Genomic DNA, 10,543 nt, shown 5'->3' on the forward strand with positions numbered 1-10,543 from the left:
GCTAGTGGCGTAAAGTCAGGGCAGCAGTTCTTCACTTTTTAAGCCATGACCGGGTTGTCACTTTGGGTGAGGGACCTTACTGCCTGGGCCTACGAGGCGCGCGTTCAAGCTTCGCCAGTAGGTTTTAGGGCGCACTCTTCCTGAGGGCTCTCCTCCTCTAAAGCCTTGGCTAGAGGTCTCCCTCTGCAGAAAGTTTGTGGTGTGGCAGGTTGGTCCTCTCCGCGCACATTCATTAAACTTTTATAGTTTGGATGTTCTTGCCACTCTTGGCTCTTACGCCCTTGAGTTGACACCGAACAAGTTTGTGGTGCGGCAGGTTGGCACTCTCCGCACACATTAATCACATTTTATGGTTTAGATGCTTTGCTACGCCGGACTCTTATGTCCTTGAGTCGACATCTCAGCCCATGCCTAAACAAGTTTGTGATGCGGCAGGCTGGTCCTCTCCGCTCACAGTCATCAGTTTTTATGACAAGTTTGTGTTGCGATAGGGTTCTCTTCGCACACATTCATCGAACTTTATGGGTTAGATGCTTTGCTACTCTGGGCTCTTATGCCCTTGAGTCGACATCTCTGCTCATGCCTGAACAAGTTTGTGATGCGGCAGGCTGGTCCTCTCCGCTCACATTCATCAGTTTTTATGACAAGTTTGTGTTGCGATAGGGTTCTCTTTGCACACATTCATCAAACTTTATGGGTTAGATGCTTTGCTACTCTGGGCTCTTATGCCCTTGAGTCGACATCTCAGCTCATGCCTGAACAAGTTTGTGATGCGGCAGACTGGTCCTCTCCGCTCACATTCATCAGTTTTTATGACAAGTTTGCGTTGCGATAGGGTTCTCTTCGCACACATTCATCGAACGTTGTGGGTTAGATGCTTTGCTACTCTGGGCTCTTATGCCCTTGAGTCGACATCTCAGCTCATGCCTGAACAAGTTTGTGATGCGGCAGACTGGTCCTCTCTGCTCACATTCATCATTTTTTATGACAAGTTTGTGTTGCGATAGGGTTCTCTTCGCACACATTCATCGAACTTTGTGGGTTAGATGCTTTGCTACTCTGGGCTCTTATGCCCTTGAGTCGACATCTCAAGCTCATGTCTGAGACCTCTCGCGTTTTTGTGAGTACACTGCACAACCGTAGGGGTCCGGACAGCCCCAAGTCGCGGCGGCGTGGGTATTGCGTTCCCGTAGCGCTTAGCAGCGCAACATCGTAGTGAAGCCTTTTGTAAAGGGAACGTCTCGGGTTACATGTGTAACCCTTGTTCCCTGAAAAGGCGGAACGAGATGTTGCGCTGCTTTGCCGCACTGGGACGTCCCAGAACTGCTCTTCAAAAAGAAGTATCTGACGACACCTGGTGACGTATCCATTTATAGCCTGGCCTCAGGTGCATCTAATGATTACATCAGCCGAGGCTATAAATTCCGGTCAATGTTCATTGACGTGTTCCACACATTATTCAGCTCGGCTCACAGCGAAAGCTGTTCCCCGTAGCGCTTAGCAGCGCAACATCTCGTTCCGCCTATTTCAGGGAACAAGGTTTACACATGTAACCCGAGACGTTTTGCGTCTGTGTCCAACACGTGCCAGTATAGAGCATGTGGCCCAGTATAAATCTGCTGTGCCCCAACGCTGTAGCCCACCCAATCAACACTTGATAACGCAACGCAGTTTAACCGAAAACACAAATCTGATGCATTCGCACAGAAATCCATATCCGTGCGGCACACGCCTGTGCGCTTGCTCTAACCAAAGCCACTGCAGCGCGCACAGCCACAAACACACAAGTCCAGTGGCCGGTTGCACCTGCTATACGTACGTTACAACTTCGCCTAGTTGTGGCGCAAAAGGGCACTAAGTCACAACTTACGCACTACAAAATATTTGAGCATTGCACCATTAAACATAGGTAGAATGTAACCCTATGTATGAACTAAATATTTACGGAAGCCTCCGAGCAGGAGTAATGGTTGGAATAAAAAAGCAGACTGAAATTTTTTGACATCAATGTGCTCATGTTTTGCGTGATAGTCATCAGTCATTTCGACATATATGATGATGTTGGCATTTACACTCATTTACATTAACAAGAGAGAAAAAAATTTACTTTTAAGCGGCTCTTCAGCATGTAACTGTTCAAACTGTGTAGTTTTCAGTGTGCATCGAAATATATAAGATATTAAAATGAATAAATGTCTATTTTTCCAGCCTGATGTATTAGCATTTATTTATCACCCCTTATTTATTTTAGATACAGTTCCTATATATTGTTATTTACACAGGTCAAATAGCCTATATACTATTAATTAAATCTACTTTTATTACATATCATATTTTAAAGGGGATATAATTTATTACAGCTGACAGTTACACGAGCAGACCATGTTTGAACATCAACTGTAGTGAGATGAAATTCAAGTTTTTTTTAACACATCTGTGCACAAATTTGAATGCTGTTTATTGTATCAATATTGGTAAACGTCATTTTATGCAACTACTCATTACTTTATACGAGTTTACGACCTACTAGTTAAGTCTTGCCTTAAGAACAACTCTTACCTAGCAACCAACTCTCTGCTCATTCTGAGACCTTTTTGTCTAAAGCCGTTTTATCTGAGGCGGTTTTGCCTGATGTTCGATAATGCAATTCCATAGACTTACTTAACAGAGGTTGTTCTGGTGTGTAATGTGTAATATAGAAGAATGCAAATGTCCACGAAAGTTTTCTCCGGTTTTATTATTTGCATATACATTGTATGCAATTTACGCCATAAAACATGTTGAGAATGTTCATGTACAGTATGTTGAAGATACTTAAATATTTTCATAAAGATTAATATCTGTACATGTTTACCTTTCCCAGTACTTGTTGCAGTGTAGGAATAGTGGGAAGATTGTATAGTGCACTGTGTTGCACACAGCAGGCTTTCAAGAAAGAAAGAAAAAGCGATATGAGTAATGGGGGCCCTGTGCCTGGGCATGAGCTTTATGTCTTGCAACGCCCCTGTCTGGAGCCCTGGATATGTGAGGGCTCTCCTACAGTACATGCCTAAGAATGTTCATTTAGCACCTTGAGCTTGCACACAGTCAGTGTGTTTATGGAGGTGACACAGAGTTCAGAGTCTGGCTGGAGAACACACCCCACAACAACAGCATACACATTAAAAAATATATGTGCATGTGTCAGTGTGGACAATCCCCCTTCAAAGACTGTTTAGCCCAAGACCACTTGCTTTCAAATTAATAGGTGAAATTGGAACACCCAATATTGTGGTTGTAGAAAAGGAAGTCCTGTCTTACTGGTAGAAGAGCCAATCACCTTTTAGATACAGCCATCCCAGGTCTCACATCCCTGTCAGTCAAGTCGAGAACGTGAATGCACATTAGCTGAACCAGCCTGAAAATATTTGTTTTTTAGCATGATCTAAGCTAAAGAACCACAATTAATGAAACCGTTGTTGTCAGATTTACCTACTGATTTAAATGTTCTTTGATCATAATCTTTACCAACCGTTTTGGAAATTTCGATCTTTCCCCATTCAAGTAGATAGGAGCTATACTTTTATGCCGCTTGTATCCATAGAAACTAGATTGGCAGAGTACACTGACTTGCCTTGAAAGGGAATTTGCAATTCGTGCAGAATAAGACTTGGGGACAAAATTGCTGATCGAAAGACCTTATGGACATTTATAAGTCTTCTCCCCTTTCCAAGAGACTCAGTATTGATTACCAGCTAATTATAAACTAAGGAAGTGGCAGCTTGTTTGTTTCTAGTGTTGCAGTGGAATACATTTGCACTTCTCCAAGAGATCATGTGATATAGGGTGAGAATTCCGCAGAGCACTAAGTGAGACCTTCTCTGCTCTCTTCTTCTCCTTCACTTTAGTTGTCTGCCTCTCACTCCTCTAACACTCTCCCTCTACACCTTTTATTTCTGCCACCTTTCCTCGCTGTTCCAGCAACCCCCCGTCACCACACCCATGTTCACAGCCCCTGTAGGTGGTGCCTCCCAAAAGTCTTCTTTCACACCCAAAGTCAGGATTCAAATAAGCATATGTTGCATTAATTTGGTCCCAATGCCTGACAAGAAGGCCAAGTGAAGGGCTGGGTTGAGGAAACATATGCCACTAAGTCTCTCTAATCAGAGCTATTTACACAGTGTTTATTTGGCATGTTCCACTCATGTTCTCAACCACTTTCCTATACGAACCCCAATCAAACCAAAACATACTGCCGACAAAACAGACTTAAGACTTCAGTTTTTTCATTAAAAACCCACAGGTTAAGACACAGATATCACCTGAAACTACAGAGTATCACACATAATTGCTAATGGGTAGTTTATAGTATAAATATATATATATATATATATATATATATATATATATATATATATATATATATATATATATATATATATATATTAGGGCTGTCGATTTGATCGCGTTAATTCAGTACGATTAATTGTACAAAATATAACGCGTTAAAAAAATTTCCACAATTAATCGCACTTCCCCCAGATCATAATAAGGAAGAGTCCTGAGAAATGCAAGCTTGTAGTACCACCTGTTTACTCCAGAGTGCAGTAAGTGAAATTTCAGCTGTATGAGCAACGTGCAGTTTATACGGTGAAGAAAACACTTCAGTAGGCAGAACAACACAAACATGCGTTATGTTCTTCCATTCAAAACACTTGAAGGAGCGCAAATGCAAACTAAGAGATCTCAAGATGTGTTTAAATATTCAGTATTAAACTATATTTAACTTGACACAGAGACCTAAACATTTTATGTTTATGATGCAACGCACCTGAGATTGAGATGGTGCAAAATTTTGAAGTTAGCCATAAATATTTAATCACAAATAAAATCAAAGAAATCTCCTTCAAACTTATTACCTCACCAATTATTTTATTGTAGAGAGATTTAATTGTGATGTCGATATATTCTGTACATTTTGTGGTCTGCTGGAGGAAAAATGTTGTCAAATATTTTGGAGTTGTCCATACCCGACTTGTTTATGGTCTGATTTCTGCAAGATTGTTAGAGATCATATTATTCCCAGCTTTCAACTTTGTTTTGAAAATGTTTTATTCTGGGGTTTTTTAGCTATGACATGTCTCTTCATAAGGAATATTATTTTATTAATGTTCTGCTTTTGTTGGCAAAGTTTAGTATTCATAAATATAAGTATGGTGGTTATAAACCATTAGTTTTAATGGTTTAATTCAGAGGTTCAGCAATACCTAAGAACAATTTCCAATTTGAGTAACAAGAAAGCTTTAAAGTGTATTGAAATATGTAAACAATTTTATATTTTTATTAAACTGTTTATTTATTTATTTTCCTTTTTGTTGTTGTTTGTTTTAACATACCTCTTGGCTCTAGATGTAAAAGTTTTGTAAGCATTAATAAAAAATGTTTTTAAACGCAGGTGTAAATTTACAGATCCTTAAACAAGCCCTCATAATAAGTCTCCAACTGATTGACAAATTCACTTGTGACATGGATTGTTGTGAACTGTATGCCAATGATTGACTTATGATCAATAATATGTTAGTAAACAATTAATTGTATTCTAAAGCTGCTTTTTGTATTGCCTAATCAATGATTAACTCTTCTGCCACAAGAATGTAATGCATTTTAATTATCTGAATATTTATATTTATATATAATTTTTAAATATTTAAAGATAACTATGTATAATTATATATTGATATAGATATGTATTATCATTATATGTTGAATTATTGTTATATGAGGGGCTTTCTCAGCAAATATTTTTACATGTGATTAATCACGATTAATTAATCGGGACACAATTAATTTGATTAATATTTGTAATCGATTGACAGCCCTAATATATATACATACAGTATATTGGAATGTGGGCAACACTTTAAGATAAGGCTCTATTTGTAAACATAAGTTAATGCATTAGGCATCATGAACTATAAACATTATTTTACTACAAATGTTAATTTATGAAACCATAATTGTTAATTTTTAGTTCATACTAAAATTCATATGTTAACATATGCAACTTTTCATTAAAAAAATTTGCATATTGTTTAAATTAACCATATCCAAGATTAATAAGTAGTGTACTGTAAAAGTATTGTTCATTGCTAGTTCATGTTAAACAATGTAGTAACTAATGTTATTAGTTATATTAATATACCCGGAATGTGTATATTTTAGAACTGATCATATATTTCTTAGATTTCTTCACCACTTTTAATCAGCTTTATGACTTTACTAGTTACTTGCAATGGCCCTGTGTTATAACAACTGAATTTTTTAAAGTACAAATATTCCATGTAGTCTTAAAATTAATATGAGATAATAAAAACTGTATGAACAATATTTAAAAGTAGCTTGAGTGGGAGTATACGGTAGTCACACTGCAGGACTCACACTGCAAGATATTTCAAGGACATTCATTGTTTCCAAAAGTTACATTCCCAAAAAGTAAATCTTTAAATTATTTTATGCTTATTAATGCTGAAAATCTCTCTTAAATTTCTATAACGTGGATTCTGGTGGCCCATTTAGAAACTGATTTTGTGAGTCACTCCATAAGACTCTGTGGTCTTGGTAACAAAATTGCCTTTTTTCTTAAGGTAATTTGTAAATCCATGACAAGTTGTTTTTGAAAATAGTCCCTACTTAGATTTTATGCAAATAAAATAAAACATAATTTCTATCCACAAATTAATTGTGATCAAAGGTAGAGCCTAGGAAAAGGTATATGCTATTTACATTCCAGTGCAAATAGTATCAAATGTTATTTGCACCTCAATCCTGGTACAAATAATGGCAGATGCTGTTTACATCCCTAATTAAATACTAACAGTATAGTGGCATCACTGCAGCAAGTTTAATGTGTTTATTTAGAGTCCCACAGACACCCTACACAAGGGGCAGACTGGGAAGAGAAATTGGTCCTGGATTTTACATAGAAACTGGTCCTTTCTGCATATCACGGCCCCCTTCGGCATATCGCAGCAACATTTTGCTGCCTGTTTCAGCTTATCGTGGCCCGTTCATCCCCGTTTCATGGCCAGCCCAACAGGAAAAGTCCTGGTTCTCCCTATGCCCTACACCAATCCCTAAACCTAACCTTCCTTTTCAAAAAGAACCATTTTACTACAGTAACCATAGTATCACCATGATTTCTTTCTAGTAAAATCATAGCCACAAAATTAAACATGGTTACATAAAATAAACACCATATTACTGTAGTAACATGATTGTTAATGGCATCTAATCTATCGTTTCCAACAAAAAACAAAAAAAGTAGTTACTACAATATTACTGTAGTTAATTTACCTTTCATTTTTATGTATTATTATCAGTATTGAAGAAAATATTAAGAGAGGAGACAGGAAACTAAATAGGAAACCATTCTCTGAAAAAGCAGGAAAAGGCACAGTCTCACTGACGTTTCGCTTCACACCACTGAAGAAACACTCTCAATGCATTTTGTTGTACATTTTTAATTTTCCAATAGACCACTGAGGTGTAAATAGCCGTGCTGTGTGGCAAAAATACTGGGCTTTTTCTTTTAGGACAGTAGAACTACATTGTCATATCAGCTGCCCTATAGGTCTATAGCCCATACAGGTCTAATTTGGGTTAGGTCTTTTAAATAATTGTTTTTTAACTAAGAGTAAAGCCAAAATGAAGTCAATAGGATAAGGAAGTGATACTTGACATTTTACAGGTTCTGGATTGACAACATGGAAGCTGCATAACATGACTGATGAGTGCAGGCACAGTCTTGGTCCATAGGAACATTAGCCACGCTCAAGTTTCAGTGAGGCCTGCAATTAGGCATGTCCTCCTCTCCACTCTGTAACACTGAGACAGGAGTCACACACTGTTGTGGAAAGATTGAGAGCTCAGAAGAGAGTATTGCTGCAAAAATGTTACAAATACCTAAAGCCATGCAGAATCGAAGGTATATTACTGATGGAAAATCTCAGATTTATAGAAAAAGCGTGGCACAGGATGTGTCAGAATTACTCTTTGCTACACCACATGAAAACTGTCAACCCCTGAAACTGCAGGAGGAAAATGTGTGATAAAGAAATCTAGCAATCTTTCAGATCATTTTCTCTGATTGAACTTCGACTAAAAAGACGTGATTTTAGGAGTGCCCTACTTTCAGAAACATAACACAAATATCTCACCAATAGAATATGCTTCCAACTTCCTGATAAAATAGAGATATTGGTCATGGAATCATGCCATATTAATTCATTTACTCACTTGCCATAGATATTAATGTCTCATAAAAATCAATATTGGTAATATGGTTGTCTTACGAAAGACCTGGGATAAGATTGTGTATAATACATATCACTTCAGTGATATCCATGATAATAGCACTAGAATGCTTGTATCTTTGCGCAGCCAATACTGTGCTCACAGCAAATAAGATTTAAACCTAAATTAAGCAAAGAACTGAATAATTTGATTGTCATATGTTTTTGCTTCAGTAAAATCCCCACTTTTACATAAGATTGCATACAGAAAATTCTCCAGACTTGTGCTAATATAAAATCTCTCATCCTACACACCGTGAATAGAGAACTGCCATCCACCTGTGACAACTGCCTCAGCTAGATGTGAGAAAGTGTGGCATTCATAGCAGCTTCATAAATGCTTAAAAGTCTGCAGGGCACTGAGTCGAATGTCTAGTGTGCTATGTGTAATTGCTGATACAGTATTTGAGAGCTGCTTATGCTTACAATTTGTGTTCTGTAGCGTTGTGGTGAACTTAGCCTGCAGCAGTGCAGCTTAACTAAGGCCTAAGAGGTGCTGGTCACCCCCACAGTGCACATGGAGAGGATGCCTGCCTAGCCTGGTAAATGTGTCACATGGGAAAATACGCTATCATCAAGGGTGTCAACACCAATGAGTTCAGTTGGCGACCTTGTGTATTCACCTTGCTAGGAGAGACATGGGAAGTGGAATTAGGATAATGACAGTGTGAGAAAGCAACTGTGTCATACCTGCACTGGGGGGACACTGCTCTGCGTGGCTATGTGTGCGTGTGAATGTGGGTGTACTAATGTCTGTTTGAGTATGTTGGAGGACGGAATGTAGTTTTGAGTTTTTTGTTTAGTTTTTTTGCTGTTTTATTATAATTCACACATTTATATGATTCTTTTTTATCTACAGATTATATGTATACTAATTAATTAATGAAATGCAGCTGAAATTAATACAATGAGTGGTGGTGGCGTAGTGGCTAAAGCACAGGGCTGTTAATCAGAAGGTCACAGGTTCTAACCCCACAGCCACCACCATTGTGTCCTTGAGCAAGGCACTTAACTCCAGGTTGCTCCGGGGGGATTGTCCCTGTAATAATTGTACTGTAAGTCGCTTTGGATAAAAGCGTCCGCCAAATGCATAAATATAAATATAAAAGATGACACTTTCAGGACTGTGGAAAAAACAACATCATCAACACAAGACAGATTTTTCATGTTATAAATCTTAAAATTTGCAAGCTATAGCCAAACATCTGTTAAAATATCTTTCTTTCTCAACCAGTGATGATGGATTTTAAATAATACTAAATTATTAATAACAGCTAGACCTCTATTATACTAATATGACATTTGTATTTTTTAATGTCTAGATTATTGAGGCTGTATGATTTGTTACTTTGCATAAACCTTTCCTGAGTCACAGGTGTATCGTTGAACTTTCAAGCAAAACTGAAACATTTTCTAGCCTGATTAAAAATCACTGTACTTATTTACTTATATAAGTTTGTATGCAATACAGCAATAAAGATGCTCCAAAAATAACAGACTAAAAAAAAAATCCTGTTCTGTGCTTGATTCAATTAAATGTGTTGATGAAGATCATGTAATAAAAAGTCTATGTTTCAGCAAGAAAAATGTCTATTTAAAAGGGGATGAAATTACTTACTCTTTGTGAATCCCTGGTATTCCATAGGCTGTCCACAGACTATTTATATTCATCTTTATCTAAAGAATGGATAAATTGTAATGTGGCATATGATGATTCCTTTGTTGTAAAATATGCTTCTCTTTTTTCTTCTTAAATTTGATGGTAATGTGGTTATGTTGTCATGTGGTTATATCTATCCCTCAAAATCTTCACTCAGAATTATTGTTTAGCCTGTTTTTAAGTTTTATGTATTTACATTTCAAGATAAAATTCCATCAAATGAAATTGTGTCATTTTTTTATAAATTAAATTACTAAAACTTGAAATAGGCTATTTAGGTTTTTAAATGTTATGTTGTTAAAGATTACTAAATTCAATTTGATGGAATTTTGTTATGAAATTAAAATGCGTAATTATCAAAAATGAAAACTATTTTTTATTTTATTTTATTTTTTGGAGTGTTCATCTTTTTCGTTAGCCAACACTTTGGTTACACTTAGTTGTGGATTGAAAACACCAAAATGGTTTTGGTTCTTACTCTTTGACTATATATATATATATATATATATATATATATATATATATATATATATATATATATATATATATATAT

This window comes from Xyrauchen texanus, chromosome 33 (genome assembly GCF_025860055.1).
Source record: "Xyrauchen texanus isolate HMW12.3.18 chromosome 33, RBS_HiC_50CHRs, whole genome shotgun sequence".
Lineage (NCBI taxonomy): Eukaryota > Metazoa > Chordata > Actinopteri > Cypriniformes > Catostomidae > Xyrauchen > Xyrauchen texanus.